The sequence below is a fragment of the Vigna umbellata genome, chromosome 11 (genome assembly GCF_029865625.1).
Source record: "Vigna umbellata cultivar VRB3 chromosome 11, Vumbellata_1.0, whole genome shotgun sequence".
Lineage (NCBI taxonomy): Eukaryota > Viridiplantae > Streptophyta > Magnoliopsida > Fabales > Fabaceae > Vigna > Vigna umbellata.
In genome coordinates, this window is record NC_142175.1 from 18,325,398 (window position 1) to 18,344,138 (window position 18,741).

Consider the following 18,741-nt stretch of genomic DNA (forward strand, 5'->3'; position numbering starts at 1 on the left):
TACTTGAAACGATTCGGTCACACTTGTCGATTGTTAAACAAGTTTGTGGCACCGTTTTTCGGTGTTCATAAATTTGTCATCAAGTTTTTGGCGCCGTTGCCGGGGACTCGTGGTTTAACTGGTTAATTTGTGTGATTATTGATTATTTTTTACTTTAATTTTGAATTTCTGTTTTTATTTTTCTGTTTTTATTTTTTCTGTTTTTGTTTTATTTTATTTTATTTTATTTTATTTTATTTTATTTTATTTTATTTTATTTATTTTATTTTATTTTATTTTATTTTCTGAATCTTATATCTTCTCCTATATCTTTTTGTGTTAACCAAATATTCTAGGGTTTTGTGTTCTTGTGTATGCACGAGACAATTCGAACTAGGAGCAAGATAACTGCAGAACCTCTTCTTGAGGTTTAGACGAGAGTAGACAGAGGAGAAGAATCCGAACATCTAGAGAACTTTTCCCTCCTCCGGAAACTCTGTTGCAACCATCACCACAAGGTTCTGACCATAGCACAGAAAATATGGAGAACAATAATATCAGAACAACTCTTGCTGATTACACTAATACAGCTGGACCTCAGCACTTTAATAGTATAGCTAGACCTAGAGTCAATGCAGCTAACATGGAGGTCAAACCAGCATTGATCCAACTGGTGAAGAGCAATCAATTCAATGGGTTATCTCATGAAAGCCCATATGAGCACCTCACTACATTTAATGAGATCTGCAACACAGTGAAAATCAATGGGATGCCAGATGAAGCGATCAAACTTAGCTTGTTTCCTTTCTCATTAGGAGGCAATGCTAAGCTTTGGTTAAATTCTTTTCCAAAGGGAAGTTTCACAGAGTGGGAAGCAGTGGTAACCAAGTTTCTAAATAAATACTTCCCACAATCAAAGGTGAACAAAGGCAAGCAAGAGATTTCTTCATTCAGGCAGGGCATGGAAGAATCACTGGGTCATGCATGGGATAGATACAAAAGCTTGCTACGAAAAACACCCACACATGGATTTGGTGAAGTGGAAGTAGTCCTTACCTTCCTTGGAGGTCTTGGTTCACAAACCAAGATGATGCTTGATGCCTCAGCAGGAGGAAACATTAAATGGAAAACTCCAGAGGAAGCAATAGAAATTATTGAAAATATGGCTACTAGTGATAATGAGCTCCTATGCAACAGAAAGGAGTTCTACAATTACAAACACATGATGCCTTGCTAGCACAAAATAAAATTCTAACTCAACAGCTGGAGACTCTTACTAAAACACTTGCACAATTGCCTAAAGAGTTGAAAACTGCTGCACAGGTACAATCTCAGTTGTGTGAATTATGTGGAGGCGACCATATCAATGGTCAATGTGCCTTTCCAACAGAATCCGTGGAGGATGTGAATTACATGACCAATCAATACCGTCAATGGAACTACAATCAAGGGTGGAAACCACACCCAAGCATTGGTCAAGGGCAAACTGGGCAAGCTGGTCAATTTAATAAGCAGCAGCAGCAACCCACCTTATGGCAGCAGATTTCTATGCTTAATGAAAGGTCCATGAGGATGGAAGACACTCTTAATAATTTCATACAGAAAACCGAGTCTACCCAAAAGAGCACTGAAGCTGCTATCAAGAATTTGGAGATTCAGATGGGGCAGATCACCAAGCAGGTGGAAGAAAGGCCAAATAGAAATTTTGGGGCTAATACTGAGGTTAACCCCAGAGAAGAATGCAAGGTGGTAGAGAGTGCTAAAAATGAGATAGTTGAGTTACACAAAGGAGAAACAGAAGAGAAAAGAGAAATAGAGAGCAAAAATACTTCTCCTTTTTCAATACATCAAGGGAAACAACTGGATTTCACAGAATTATTCAAGATGGTGGATAATAATGCACCTTGGGAGCAGATTCTACAACAAATTACGGTTTACACTAAATCTGATGAAGACATCTCTACAAAGAATAGACGTAGAGATGATGAGGCAAAGAAGTGTAAAACTGTTAAAAAGGAGCCATTCCCTCCAAAAGCAACAGATCCAGGAGGCTTTTCTATCCCTTGTACCATAGGGAAGAAAAGGATTAAAAAAGATCTTCTTGATTTAGGTTCAAGTGTTAACTTGATACCTTACTCTTTACTGGAGCAAATCGGCGATGTTAATATGAAACCTGTAAAGGTTAATTTAGTAATGGCCGATGGATCTTCAAAGGAACCATGTGGGATTGCAGAGGACATCATAGTTTGTGTTGGAAAACTCCAGTTCTTGGCAGACTTTGTGGTGATGAAGATGGAGACAAAAAAGATACCTATCATTCTTGGAAGACCGTTTATGAAAACGGCCAAAGCTATCATTGATGTAAACGAAGGTATAGCGGTGCTCCAGGACCGAGAGGAGAGAGTTGTTGTAGATGTCTTTAAAGATGAGACGCAAACACAGGAGGAAGAAGCTAGTTATAAAGCTGCATTTCAAGATGCACACATAACTAGCCATAAAGATGAAAAGCCCAAGGTTACAGGTAACCATTGTTTGTTGTTTTAGGTGCATAAAGGAGAACAGATTGGAAGAGGAGGAAAAGTTCCTGATGACTGGAATAAAGGAAGACCCCAACTTGGTACACCTGTGAGAATCAAAAACAAGTTGTGGGTTGTGAAAGGCTATAAAGAGAAGGAGATGATAGAGATAGAGTCTCCACATTCTAGAAAAATCAAAGCAGTACACAGGAAACAACTGATGAGTTGGTGGGACAAGAACATCAACTATGAAGAAGGAATTTGAACTTTACTGGGTCAAGCTAATGACGTTAAAAGAGCGCTTGCTGGGAGGCAACCCAGTGATTTAAAAACTTTTGATTTTGTTTTGTAACTTTTAATTTGTGGACATTATTTTTGTAAATACTTTATTGGATATAGCATCTACTGAAGGATGCTAGGTGGTTAAGTATCTACTGAAGGATACTAAGTTTGTAACACCTACTGATGGGTGTTGGTAAGTCTTTAACACCTACTGATGGGTGTTGGTAAGAAAATTCTGCACCTACTAATGGGTGTTGGTAAGATTGTAACACCTACTGATGGGTGTTGGTGGATTTTGGGTCAGGCTCGTGACGTTAAACAAGCGCTACCTGGAAGGCGACCTAGTTGATTGATTGTTTTTGTTTGTTTCATTGTAGTAGTATAATAGGGTTGTGCATAAGTAACCTGAGAATTGAATTGCAGGGAACCAGTGAGGGGCATGTTTAGCAGGCACGTAGGTTAAGAAAAGAATGAGAAGAGCACTTCATGAAAGTGCCGCTGAGCGGTACTATCGCAAAGTGGGCTTTAGTTTCCCCTTAGCGGGACCCGAGCCCATTAGGGTATTTTTATACCCTAAGCTGCGCAAATGCTTTCACTTTCAGGCTCTTCTCTGCACAAACACTCCCACATACCTTTTCCAAGGTTATCCACATCTTTTACCTCTTCTCTTTTGAAAAATTTCTCATCCACTCACTTTCTCACTAGTCTTTCATCTAAGTTTGGGGTTGGAAGAGAGCATCTTAGCTTGGAAGCATTCTCATTGCATCTAGTATCTCCACCCAAGTAAGTAAAAGCATTTTGTTCATTCTAGGGTTCTTGATTTTGAATGTGATTGTCAAAGCATGAATATTTAGGGGTTTTGATTTCTATGCATGATTTGATGATATAATTGATGTTTGAACCGATTAAACTGCATGATTTTGATCTAGAAAACTGAAAATTGCATTTGGGTGGAGTTAGGACAGCTCAGATTGATGAGGAGCTGAGATGGCATTTACTGATGAATGCTATCATGAACTTATGCTTTTGTTGGTTTAAGTGTTCTGAACTTATTTACTTTTGTTTTAGATTAAGGTTGATGTACTCTATTGGAAACCTGGTTTGTTATGATGGTTTGCTATTGACTGTGATTGTGTGATATAAGTAATGCTTGATGATGATTATTGATTGATTGATGTTGAGATAGATGTGCACATTAAATGCTTATACAGGTGATTCACAAGCTTTGTGAACAAATGCAGGATATTATGATTGTGATTGTGAGGTTAAGCAGGATGTGTATGTCAAATGTGAATGAGCCTATTTGTGAGGTTTTGAGCTCCAGAGTTTTTATTGATTGAATGCTATTACTTTGAAAGCATGAATGATTTTGCCCAGGTTTTCTATGATTGAATCAATTGCTTGTTTTGCATCATATGATCAAGGCCGTTTGTTGGAACCCTTTTTATTGGCCAAATTCATGAAGTTAGCCCACTAAAAGAGAACACTTTGTGTTCTATCCTTTGAACCCTTAGCCTTGAACATAAATTGAAAACCCTTGTTGAAAAGCTTTACCTTGAGTTAAGTAGAAAATCTTTTGTGGTATTGTTAAATGTTCAAGTTTGGAGTTGTTGGGAAAGCATGAAAAAGAAAAAGGAAAAGCATTAAGCTAAAAGTTAAGAATAAGAATGTGAAAAGAAAAGAAAAAGAGAAAGAAAAGAAAAGAAAAAGCAAAGCTCAATGTAAAGACAAGTTGGGAAAAATAAGAATAATTGTGTTTTTATGATTCTCTTAACTCAAGGATTTTGTGATCCAGAAAAACCAATTTTCTTGATTAGCCCAGCCACGTTATAAGCCATTGAAAAGTCCTTGTGATGATACATGCTTGTAAATGTTTTGATTGTGGTTAAATGAAAGGTAAAGTTGATTCATGTGACATTGTGGTAGTGGAGTGAATGAGTGATTACCTCTTATACACTTGTGTGTGAGTGAAACACTTTACCTGGTGAGGAAGTATTCCATGAGCACATGAACATCCATGCTTAATTGATTGATCATTCATGAAAAATAGCATTTGTTTGATATTAACTGACTTTGTGAACACTAAAGCATTTGCACATCTTGATTGAAATTTTGGTCAAAAGTTTGATTGAAGTCTTTGCTTATCTTGAAAAGAAATTTTTGAATGAGTGAACCATCATATGAATTGGTAGAAGATTGAGTTACATCTTGTTTGCTTGAGGACAAGCAAATTTCTAAGTTTGGGGTTGTGATAACAGTTGAAAAACTGTTATTTTCATGCTTGAAATTGATACTAAAAGCAAGCTTTAACACTTAGAAACTATCTTGAAATCATGCTTTTATTCATATTTTCAGAAATAAGAGAGCTGGACAGGTTTATGCTTGATTTCAGTGTTTTTGTGCAGGTTTTAAGGTGAATTTGGTGAAAGAAGTGAAGAAGGAGAGAGATGAAATCAGAAAAGACATCAAAAAGTGCAAAAGGAGAAGCCGCAACTGCCGCTCAGCAGCAGTTTACCGCTGAGCGGCACTCAGAAGCTCACGGGGGATCCGCTGAGGGGCAAAATGGCCGTTGAGGGGAAGAAACCAATTCACGCACTTACCGCTAAGCGGTACTTTACCGCTGAGCGGCACACTTATGGGCTTGGGCCTAAATTTTCTGTAATTTGAGAATAGTATATAAGCTTTAGGAAGTCCTAGGGTTTGGATCTTTGGCAGAAACGAAGCAAACACTCTCTCTTCCACCCCTTTAAAGGAGGATCTTGGATGCTCAGGCTACCTCTTCACCTTTCTAGGGTTTTATCTTTCATTCTTTCATTATTATTCATCTAGTTTCACCATGAATATGGTGAACTAAACCTTGTATTGTTGTTGGGGAATCAATGTAGTCTTGTGAAACTCTCATATATGGAATTTGTTTTTACATCTTATATTTAAGACCTATGCTTTCTTTCATCATTAGTTAGGGTTTTTCCTCTTTGCTCAATGCTTGCTTTGTTTAACTCATTCAATGCATGATTATTGATTTTGTCGATACGGGAACGTACGGGGAAGTCTAGATCCGGGGAATTTCTCCCAATAGTATATTGGTTGCCGTTAAGCTCCTGCACTAAAAGAACTAATTATTAGGAATGCTAGGAATCGTATGAACTCGTAATTAGGGATATGCCTTCTTGCAAGGTAATTTAGAGAGTGGCATTAACAATGATGAAAAGAATGTTGAATTCCTAAAATATATGAGAGTGGATAAGATGAAATTGATAACCCCAACAACATACTCATCCATATATTCCATTGAAGTGTTTGTATTTTGTTTTAGCCATTGATCACATTCATGCATACATGTTTATTTTCTGTTTTGCATATTAAACTTCACTTATTTCGTTCTTAAGTCTTAAATAATCAACAAATCACATAAGTAAATTAGGCCGTGAGTCCTTTGGGAGAACGATACTTGGTCTTACCGAGTTTATTACTTGAAACGATTAGGTCACACTTGCCGATTGTTAAACAAGTTTGTGGCGCCGTTTTTCGGTGTCCATAAATTTGTCATCACCTCCCAGGTACCGCTTGTTTAACGTCACGAGCCTGACCCAACATCCACTAGCACCCATCAGTAGGTGTAACAAACCTAGTATCCTTCAGTGGATACTTCACCACCTAGCATCCTTCAGTAGATGCTATATCCCAACAAAATATTTACAACAATAATGTCCAAAAGTTCAAAATTACATCACCAAAACAAAAATTAAAAATCCTTAAATCATTGGGTTGCCTCCCAGCAAGCGCTCTTTTAACGTCATTAGCTTGACCCAATAAAGTTCAAATTCCTTCTTCCTGGTTGATGTCCATATTCCACCAACTCCTCAACTGCTTCCTGTGTACTGTTTTGACTCTTCTAGAATATGGAGACTCTATCTCTATCATCTCCTTTTCTTTATAGCCTTTCACAACCCACAATTTGTTTTTGACTCTCACAAGTGTACCCAGTTGGAGTTGTTCTTTCATCCAGTCATCAGGAACTTTCCTTCCTCTTCCAATCTTTTCTTTTTCCGGTACCTGAAACAATAAACAATGCTTACCTTTAACCTTGAGCTTTTCATCTTGAGAGCTAGTCATGAGTACATCTTGAAATGCAGCTTTATGACTAGCTTCTTCCTCCTGCATCTGCCTCTCATCTTTGAAGACATCTACAACAACTCTCTCTTCTCTGTCTTGGAGCACTAATATACCTTCGTTCACATCAATGATGGCTTTGGCCGTTTTCATAAACGGTCTTCCAAGAATAATGGGTATCTTTTCAGTCTCCATCTTCATCACCACAAAGTCTACCAAGAACTGGAGTTTACCCACACAAACTATCATATCTTCTGCTATTCCACAGGGTTCCTTTGAAGATCCATCTGCCATTACTAAGTTAACCTTTACAGGTTTCACATCAACATCACCTATCTGCTCCAGTAAAGAATAAGGTATCAAGTTAACACTTGATCCTAAATCAAGTAAGGCTTTGTTTATCCTCTTCTTCCCTATTGTGCATGGAATGGAGAAACCTCCTGGATCTTTTACCTTTAGAGGAAATGGCTCCTTTTTAACAGCTTTATATTGTTTTGTATCATCCTCTCTACATCTTTTCCTTGTAGAGACTTCTTCTTTAGGTTTAGTATAAACTGCAATTTGTTGTAGTATCTGATTCCAAGGTACATCATTGTCCACCATCTTGAATAATTCTGTAAAATCAAATTGCTTCTTTTGATTCATTGGAAAAGGAAAACTGTCATTAATCCCTATCTCTCTTCTCTCTTTTTCTTTTTCTCTCTTCTTTTTCTTTTTCTCTCTCTTTTTTTTCTTTCTTTTCTCTCTTTTCTTTTAACTTAACTCTCTCATCATTTGTACTCTCCACCACTTTGCATTCTTCCCTGGGGTTAACCTCAGTATTAGCCCCAAAATTTTTATTTAGCCTCTCTTCCAATTGCTTGGTAATCTGACCCATTTGAGTCTCCCAATTCTTAATAGAAGCCTCAGTGCTCTTTTGAGTAGACTCAGTTTTCTGTATGCACTGATTAAGAGTCTCTTCCATCCTTATTGACCTTTCATTTAGTATAGCCATCTGTTGCCATAAGGTTGGTTGTTGTTGTTGCTTATTGAATTGCCCAGTTTGTCCAGTGATGACAAATTTATGAACACCGAAAAACGGTGCCACAAACTTGTTGAACAATCGGCAAGTGTGACCGAATCGTTTCAAGTAATAAAGTCGGTAAAACCAAGTATCGTCCTCCCAAAGGACTCACGACCTAGTTTAGTTATGTGATTCATTGATTATTTAAGACATAAAAACGAAATAAGTGAAGTTTAATATGCAAAACAGAAAATAAACATGTATGCATGAATGTGATCAATGGCTAAAACAAAATACAAACACTTCAATGGAATATATGGATGAGTATGTTGTTGGGGTTATCAATTTCATCTTATCCACTCTCATATACTTTAGGAATTCAACATTCTTTTCATCATTGTTAATGCCACTCTCTAAATTACCTTGCAAGAAGGCCTATCCCCAATTACGAGTTCATACGATTCCTAGCATTCCTAATAATTAGTTCTTTTAGCGCAGGAGCTTAACGGCAACCAATATACTATTGGGAGAAATTCCCCGGATCTAGACTTCCCCGTACGTTCCCGTATCGACAAAATCAATAATAATGCATTGAATGAGTTAAACAAAGCTGATGGACAAATTTGTAAGCACCAAAATATGATGTCACAAACATGTTTCACAATCGGCAAGTATGACCGAATCGTTTCAAGTAATAAACTTGGTAAGACCAAGTATCGTTCTCCCAAAGGACTCACGGCCTAGTTTAGTTATGTGATTTGTTGATTAGCTAAGACTTAAAAACACAATAATTGAAGTTTAATATGCAAAGACGAAAATTAAATATGTATGCATGAATTGATCAATGACAAAGACAAAAGATAAACACTTTCAAGGAAATATATGAATGAATATGTTGTTGGGGGTCAATTTCATCTCATCCACTCTCATATATTTTAGGAATTCAACATTCAAATCATCACTGTTAATGCCACTCTCTAATGTACCATTCTAGATGGCTTCTCCCTAATCAAATAGTTCATACAATTCCTAGCATTCCTAATGATTAGTTCATGAGTGCAGGAGCTTAAAGGCAACCAATATAATATTGTCAGTATAATATTGGGAGAAATTCCCCGGATCTAGATTTCCCCGTACGTGTCCGTATCAACAAAACCAATAATCATGCATTAGAATGAGTTAAACAATGCAAGCATTGAGCAAAGAGGAAAAACCCTAACTAATGATGAAAGAAAGCATATGTCTTAATTCAAAGATGTACTCAACAAATCCATATATGAGAGCTTCAAGAGATTACTTTGATTCCCCAACAAACATACAAGGTTTAGTTCACCATATTCATGGTGAACCTAGATGAATTACAATGAAAGTATGAAAGAATAAACCCAATAAAGGTGAAGAGGTAGCCTGAGCATCCAAGATCCTCCTTCAAAGGGGTGAAAGAGAGAGTGTTTGCCTCGTTTCTGCCAAAGATACTAACTATAGGACGTGCAAGCCCTTATATACTAATCTAGAGTTACAAAAGATTACAAAAGTCCAAGCCCAAAAAGTGCCGCTCAGCGGTATTTACCGCTCAGCGGTGATTGTGCGTCTTCTTTCTTCCCCTCAGCGGCCATTTTGCCCCTCAGCGGTTCCAACGTCACCTCTTGAGTGCCGCTCAGCGGTAGTTTGCCGCTGAGCGGTGCCTTCGACTTCTCCTTTTTGCACTCTTTCTTGTCTTTTCTAATGTCCTCTCTCTTATTCTTCACTTCTTTCACCAAATTCACCTCAAAACCTGCACAAAAACACTTAAATCAAGCATAAACCTGTCCAGCTCTCTTATTTCTGAAAATATAAACAAAAGGCATGATTTCAAGCTAGTTTCTAAGTCTAAAGGTTGCTTTTAGTATCAACTTTAAGCATGAAAATAACAGTTTTTCAACTGTTATCAAAAGCAAGCATTGAGCAAAGAGGAAAAACCCTAACTAATGATCAAAGAAAGTATGTATCTCAAATAAGATGTTTAAACACAAATTCCATATATGAGAGTTTCACAAGACTACATTGATTCCCCAACAACAATACAAGGTTTAGTTCACCATATTCATGGTAAAACTATATGAATAATAATGAAAGAATGAAAGACAAAACCCTAGAAAGGTGAAGAGGTAGCCTGAGCATCCCAGATCCTCCTTCAAAGGGGTGGAAGAGAGAGTGTTTGCTTCGTTTATGCCAAAGATCCAAACCCTAGGACGTCCTAAAGCTTATATACTATTCTAAAATTACAAAAAATTTAGGCCCAAGCCCATAAGTGTGCCGCTCAGCGGTAAAGTACCGCTCAACGGTAAGTGCGTGAGTTGGTTTCTTCCCCTCAGCGGCCATTTTGCACCTCAGCGGATCCCCCGTGAGCTTCTTAGTGCCGCTCAGCAGTAAACTGCCGCCCAGCGGCAGTTGCGGCTTCTCCTTTTGAACTTTTTGATGTCTTTTCTGATTTCATCTCTCTCCTTCTTCACTTCTTTCACCAAATTCACCTTAAAACCTGTACAAAAATACTGAAATCAAGCATAAACCTGTCCAGCTCTCTTATTTCTTAAAATATGAATAAAAGCATGATTTCAAGCTAGTTTCTAAGTGTTAAAGGTTGCTTTTAGTATCAATTTCAAGCATGAAAATAATAGTTTTTCAACTGTTATCACAACCCCAAACTTAGAACTTTGCTTGTCCTCAAGCAAACAAGATGTAACTCAATCTTGTACCAATTCATATGATGGTTCACTCATTCAAAAATTTCTTTTCAAGATAAGTAAAGACTTCAATCAAACTTTTGACCAAGATTTCAATCAAGATGTGCACATACTTTAGTGTTCACAAAGTCAGTTAATATCAAACAAATGCTTTTTTTTTCATGAATGATCAATCAATTAAGCATGGATGTTCATGTGCTCATGGAATACTTCCTCACTAGGTAAAGTGTTTCACTCACACACCAGTGTATAAGAGGTAATCACTCATTCACTCCACTACCTCAATGTCACATGAATCAACTTTGCCTTTCATTTAACCAGAATCAAAACATTTACAAGCATGCCTCATCACAAGGACTTTTCAATGGCTTATAACGTGGCTGGGCTAATCAAGAAAATTGGTTTTTCTGGATCACAAAATCCTTGAGTTAAGAGAATCATAACAATACAATTATTCTTATTTTTCCCAACTTGTCTTTACATTGAGCTTTGCTTTTTCTTTTCTTTTCACATTCTTATTCTTAACTTTTAGCTCAATGCTTTTCCTTTTACTTTTTCATGCTTTCCCAACAACCCCAAACTTGAACATTTAACAATACCACAAAAGATTTTCTACTTAACTCAAGGTAAAGCTTTTCAACAAGGGTTTTCAATTTATGTTCAAGGCTAAGGGTTCAAAGGATAGAACACAAAGTGTTCTCTTTTAGTGGGCTAACTTCATGAATTTGGCCAATAAAAAGGGTTCCAACAAACGGCCTTGATCATATGATGCAAAACAAGCAATTGATTCAATCATAGAAAACCTGGGCAAAATCATTCATGCTTTCAAAGTAATAGCATTCAATCAATAAAAACTCTGGAGCTCAAAACCTCACAAATAGGCTCATTCACATTTGACATACACATCCTGCTTAATCTCACAATCACAATCATAATATCTTGCATTTGTTCACAAAGCTTGTGAATCACCTGTATAAGCATTTAATGTGCACATCAATCTCAACATCAATCAATCAATAATCATCATCAAGCATTACTTATCACACAATCACAGTCAATAGCAAACCATCATAACAAACCAGGTTTCCAATAGAGTACATCAACCCTAGTCTAAAACAAAAATAAATAAGTATAGAACACTTAAACCAACAAAAGCATAAGTTCATGATAGCATTCATCAGTAAATGTTATCTCAGCTCCTCATCAATCTGAGTTGTCCTCTGTATCTTCCTCTTCTTCATCATCATCTTCATCTTCAAATGCATCATCATCATCAGCTTCATCTTCTTCCATCTCCTTAACTGAAGCTTCAGCTGCTTCAGCTCCTCCTCCTTGCACCGGCTCCTCTGGCCAAGCTACCACATTATGGAATTCCTTCATAGTCCACCTGTGAGCTGGAGGTGTATCATACATCCCCACAATCATCTCAGCAGTAGCCACCTGCCCTCTATGAATGGACTGTAACTGAGCACCTATAAGAGACATCTACATGTCCCTCATCTGGAACGGTTCTGCTTCATGTGTCTCAGCAGATGTCTGGCTCTATGCTTGCCCTCTCTCTCTGCGAGCACGGCATGGTGGAACTGGTTGAGCTGCCTCCTCACCTCCACAGTATTGTTTGTAATAGGCCTCATCAATGGCTTTTCTTGGCCTTTCAAATGGTGGAACAGAAGTGTCCACCCCAGCTATCTTGCAAAGGAGAGTGATTAAGGAGGGATGTCCTAGGGGTGCTTTGTTATTTGAGGTATTGGCACACGCACTAATCTCATCAGCTATCACCTGCCCAATATTAACATTTAAGTTCCTGATAGCACAGTAGATGAAGAGTGCCCTGCTGAGAGTAATATCTGACACATGTGAACATGGCTGAATGTTGGCATGAGAAAATGCCATCCAATACTTTGCAAGAGGAGTCAGATCAGTCCTCCTAATGTTTACCATTGAACCAGATCTATTCCTTTGGAAGTGTCCTCCAGGTATACATAGTACTCTCTCTACATCCTCAAAATCAGCCCCTTCCTCCATGCAAAGAGCAAACTGGCACTGCTCACCAGCCCACACAGTATCCAGGAAGTTATTAATAGAATCAAGATCATACTTGATAGCATGGCCTCTGACATAACCCAGATAATTTTCAGCTGGATAATCACCAATCTTCTTTGCATTGGTGTAGAATTCTTTTACCACAGCTATGTTGGCAGGTGCAGGATATGTCACTAGCTTTCCCTAGTCATTCCCTAACATTTTGCTCTCCAAATTGAGGAGCAAAATTAGGTATCATTCCAACTTTTCTCTCCATAAAGAGTCTTCTGTCTTGCACCACCTTGAAGTGATTCTCATGTTTCCGAGAGAGGAACCTACTAGAATGGGGTTGTTCTGGTTCCTTTTCCTTCCTCTTGGTTGCCATGGTTTTCAATATTTTTCCTGAGGAGGATGCCATTCCTGCAATCAATATTTCGCACCATCCTTTCTTGCACCATACAAACTTCATCAAGTTCATCAAATTGAAAACATGCTTTGTGATCATTTGGATATGTCATGGCCTTGGATACGTCAAAAGTGATTTCTTCATCATCAACTCTCAATTTAAGCTTACCATTTTCTACATCAATTAAAACTCTAGCAGTCTTCATAAAAGGTCTCCCAAGAATAAGAGGAACATCACTATTTCCTTCCATCTCCATCACAATAAAATCCACTGGGAATACAAATTTATCAACCTTCACTAGCACATCTTCAACCACTCCATATGGATATTTAAGAGACCTGTCCGCCAGTTGAAGAGCCATTCTGGTCGGTTTGATTTCCAAACCCTGAATTGTTCTGCACATGGATAGCAGCATTAAATTAATGCTAGCTCCTAAATCAATCAATGCGCTTCCAACTTTCAAATCTCCTATGGTGCATGGAATAGTGAAGCTTCCTGGATCTTTAAGTTTAGGAGGTAGTTTTTGTATGATTGCACTGTAGTTACCCTGTACATTGATAGTTTCCTTTTCAATGTACTTGTTTTTCTTTGTAAGAAGTTCCTTCAAAAACTTTGCATATGCTGGCATCTGTTGCAATGCTTCAGAGAATGGTATAGTGATCTCCAGCTTCTTAAACAACTCCATGAATCTTTCCAACTGCTTTTCTTTCTCCTTCCTTGAATAACTCTTTGGATAAGGAAGTGGCTTTTCACCCTTTTTTTCTTTTTGTCTCTCCTCTCTCTTCTCTCTCTTTTTTTTCTCTCCTCTCATCTTCTTCTTTTTTCTTTTTCTCTCTCTCAACCCTTTCTTTCCACTCACATGTTTCTTTTTCACTCTCACTCTCATTTTCTTTCTCCTCTTTTTCTTTTTTTCTCTCCTCTAACACTTTACCACTTCTGGTCACAACAATTTTACACTCCTTTCTGAGATTATCATGTTTCATCTTGTCAACTATTCACTCAACATAGATCTCCATATTTTTAAATGCAGCATCCATATTCTGACAATAAGATGCATTCGTCTTCAAGAATCTTTGGAAAGTCTCGTCAAGTTTTGTTGTCTTCTCAGATGGAGTAGATTGCATTTGCCATTTTTGCTGTTGCCCTTGAACCATTAAGACCTGTTGTATTTCTTGTGGTATTTGAGAAAGCTTCATAATTACCTCTTCCAACTGTTGAGAGATAATTCTATTTTGAATAAGCAAAGCATCATTTGATTGTAACAACTCCTTCTGACTAAGATCTCCTCTTTCAATATTAAGTTCGTTGTCACTAGTAACCATATTTTCAATAATTTCTGTTGCTTCCTCTGGAGTTTTCCATTTAATGTTTCCTCCTGCTGAGGCATCAAGCATCATCTTGATTTGTGAACCAAGACCTCCAAGGAAGGTTAGGACTACTTCCTCTTCTTTGAATCCATGCGTGGGTGTTTTTCGGAACAAGCTTTTGTATCTATCCCATGCATGACACAGTGATTCTTCCATGCCCTGCCTGAATGAAGAAATCTCTTGCTTGCCTTTGTTCACCTTTGATTGTGGAAAGTATTTATTTAGAAACTTGGTTACCACTGCTTCCCACTCTGTGAAACTTCCCACTGGGAAAAGAATTTAACCAAAGCTTAGCATTGCCTCCTAATGAGAAAGGAAACAAGCTAAGTTTGATCGCTTCATCTGGCACCCCATTGATTTTCACTGTGTTGCAGATCTCATTAAATGTAGTGAGGTGCTCATATGGACTTTCATGAGATAACCCATTGAATTGATTGCTCTTCACCAGTTGGATCAATGCTGATTTGACCTCCATGTTAGCTGCATTGACTCTAGGTCTAGCTATACTGTTAAAGTGCTGAGGTCCAGCTGTATTGGTGTAATCAGCAAGAGTTCTTCTGATATTATTGTTCTCCCTATTTTCTGTGCTATGGTCAGAACCTTGTGGTGATGGTTGCAACAGAGTTTCCGGAGGAGGGAAAAGTTCTCTAGATGTGCGGATTCTTCTCCTCCGTCTACTCTCGTCTAAACCTTCAAGAAGAGGTTCTGCAGTTATTTAGCTCCTAGTTCGAATAGCCTCCTGCATACACAAGAACACAAAACCCTAGAATATTTGGTTAGCACAAAAAGATATAGGAGAAGATATAAGATTCAGAAAATAAAATAAAATAAAATAAAATAAAATAAAATACAACAAACAGAAAAAATAAAAACAGAAAAATAAAAACAGAAATTCAAAATTAAAGTCAAAGATAATCAATAATCACACAAATTAACCAGTTAAACCACGAGTCCCCGGCAACGGCGCCAAAAACTTGATGACAAATTTATGAACACCGAAAAACGGCGCCACAAACTTGTTGAACAATCGGCAAGTGTGACCGAATCGTTTCAAGTAATAAACTCGGTAAGACCAAGTATCGTTCTCCCAAAGGACTCACGGCCTAGTTTAGTTATGTGATTCGTTGATTATTTAAGACTTAAAAACGAAATAAGTGAAGTTTAATATGCAAAACAGAAAATAAACTTGTATGCATGAATGTGATCAATGGCTAAAACAAAATACAAACACTTCAATGGAATATACGGATGAGTATGTTGTTGGGGTTATCAATTACATCTTATCCACTCTCATATACTTTTGGAATTCAACATTCTTTTCATCATTGTTAATGTCACTCTCTAAATTACCTTGCAAGAAGGTGTATCCCCAATTACGAGTTCATACGATTCCTAGCATTCCTAATAATTAGTTCTTTTAACGCAGGAGCTTAACGGCAACCAATATACTAGTTTGAGAAATTCCCCGGATCTAGACTTCCCCGTACGTTCCCGTATCGACAAAATCAATAATCATGCATTGAATGAGTTAAACAAAGCAAGCATTGAGCAAAGAGGAAAAACCCTAACTAATGATCAAAGAAAGCATGTATCTCAAATAAGATGTTTAAACACAAATTCCATATATGAGAGTTTCACAAGACTACATTGATTCCCCAACAACAATACAAGGTTTAGTTCACCATATTCATGGTGAAACTAGATGAATAATAATGAAAGAATGAAAGATAAAACCCTAGAAAGGTGAAGAGGTAGCCTGAGCATCCCAGATCCTCCTTCAAACGGGTGGAAGAGAGAGTGTTTGCTTCGTTTCTGCCAAAGATCCAAACCCTAGGACGTCCTAAAGCTTATATACTATTCTAAAATTACAGAAAATTTAGGCCCAAGCCCATAAGTGTGCCGCTCAGCGGTAAAGTACCGCTCAGCGGTAAAGTACCGCTCAGCGGTAAAGTACCGCTCAGCGGTAAAGTACCGCTCAGCGGTAAAGTACCGCTCAACGGTAAGTGCGTGAGTTGGTTTTTTCCCCTCAGCGGCCATTTTGCCCCTCAGCGGATCCCCCGTGAGCTTCTGAGTGCCGCTCAGCGGTAAACTGCCACTCAGCGGCAGTTGCGGCTTCTCCTTTTGCACTTTTTGATGTCTTCTCTGATTTCATCTCTCTCCTTCTTCACTTCTTGCACCAAATTCACCTTAAAACCTGCACAAAAACACTGAAATCAAGCATAAACCTGTCCAGCTCTCTTATTTCTTAAAATATGAATAAAAGCATGATTTCAAGCTAATTTCTAAGTGTTAAAGGTTGCTTTTAGTATCAATTTCAAGCATGAAAATAATAGTTTTTCAACTGTTATCTTCCAGCTTGCCTAGTTTGTCCGTGACCAATGCTTGGGTGTGGTTTCCACCCTTGATTAAAATTCCCCTAACGGTATTGATTGGCCATGAAGTTCACATCTTCTAATGCTTCTACTGGAAAAGCGCATTGACCACTGATATGGTCACCTCCACATAATTCACACAACTGTGATTGAGCCTGTGCAACAGTCTTTAACTCTTGTGGTAGTTGTGCAAGAGTTTTCGTAAGAGTCTCCAGTTGTTGAGTTAGTATCTTATTTTGTGCTAGCAAGGCATCATGGGTTTGTAATTGTAGAACTCCTTTTTGTTGTATTGGAGCTCCTCTTTCACTGTTGAGCTCATTGTCACTAGTAGCCATATTGTCAATGATTTCTGTAGCTTCCTCTTGAGTTTTCCATTTGATATTTCCTCCTGCTGAGGCGTCAAGCATCATCTTGGTTTGTGAACCAAGACCTCCAAGAAAGGTTAGGACTACTTGCACATCATCAAAGCCATGCGTGAGTGTCTTTCTTAATAAGCTTTTATACCTGTCCCATGCATGCCCCAGTGATTCCTCCATGCCTTGTCTGAATGCTGAAATCTCTTGCTTCCCTTTATTAACCTTTGATTGTGGAAAATTATTTAGGAATTTGGTCACCACTGCTTCCCACTCTGTAAAGCTTTCTTATGGAAAAGAATTTAACCAAAGCATAGCATTGCCTCCTAGTGAGAATGGAAACAAGCTAAGTTTGATTGCTTCATCCGGCACCCTATTTATTTTCACCGTGTTGCAAATCTCATTAAAAGTTGTGAGGTGCTCATATGGGCTTTCGTGAGACAACCCATTAAATTGATTACTCTTCACCAGTTGAATTAATGCTGGCTTACCTCCATGTTGTCTGCATTGACCCTTGGTCTTGCTATGCTGTTAAAGTGTTGAGGTCCAGCTATATTTGTGTAATCTGCAAGAGTTCTTCTGGCATTATTATTCTCCATATTTTCTGTGCTGTGGTTAAAACCTTGTGGTGATGGTTGTAACAGAGTTTCCGGAGGAGGAAAAAGTTCTCTAGATGTATGGATTCTTCTCCTCCGTCTACTCTCGTCTACACCTTCAAGAAGAGGTTCTGCAGTTTTCTTACTTCTAGTTCGGATTGCTTCCTGCATACACAAGAAAACAAAACCCTAGAAAAATTGGTTAGCACAAAAAGATATAAAAGAAGATATAAGATAAGAGATAAGAAGATAAAAACAGAAAACAGAAAAATAAAAATAAAAACAGAAAATAAAATAAAATAAAATAAAAACAGAAAAAAATAAAAACAGAAATTCAAAATTCAAAATTCAAAAACAAGTCAAAGATAATCAATAATCACACAATGAACTAGTTAAACCACGAGTCCCCGGCAACGGCGCCAAAAACTTGATGACAAATTTATGAACACCGAAAAACGACGCCACAAACTTTTTTAACAATCGGCAAGTGTGACCGAATCGTATCAAGTAATAATACTCGGTAAGACCAAGTATCGTTCTCCCAAAGGACTCACGGCCTAGTTAGTTATATGATATGTTGATTATTTAAGACTTGTGAACAATTGATTATAGGTTTCAAATGCAAAAGACAATAAGTAAACATGTATGCATGAGTTTGATCAATGGAAAAGAACAAAACAAACACTTCAATGAATTATATGGATGAGTATGTTGTTGGGGTTATCAATTTTATCTTATCCACTCTCATATATTTTCAGGAATTCATCATTCTTATCATCAATGCTAATGCCACTCTCTAAATTACCTTGCAAGAAGGCCTATCCCTAATTACGAGTTCATACAATTCCTAGCATTCCTAGTAATTAGTTCTTAAAGTGCAGGAGCTTAAAGGCAACCAATATGCTATTGGGAGAAATTCCCCGGATCTAGACTTCCCCGTACGTTCCTGTATCGACAAAATCAACAATCATGGCAATGAATGAGTTAAACAAAGCAAGCAATAAGCAAA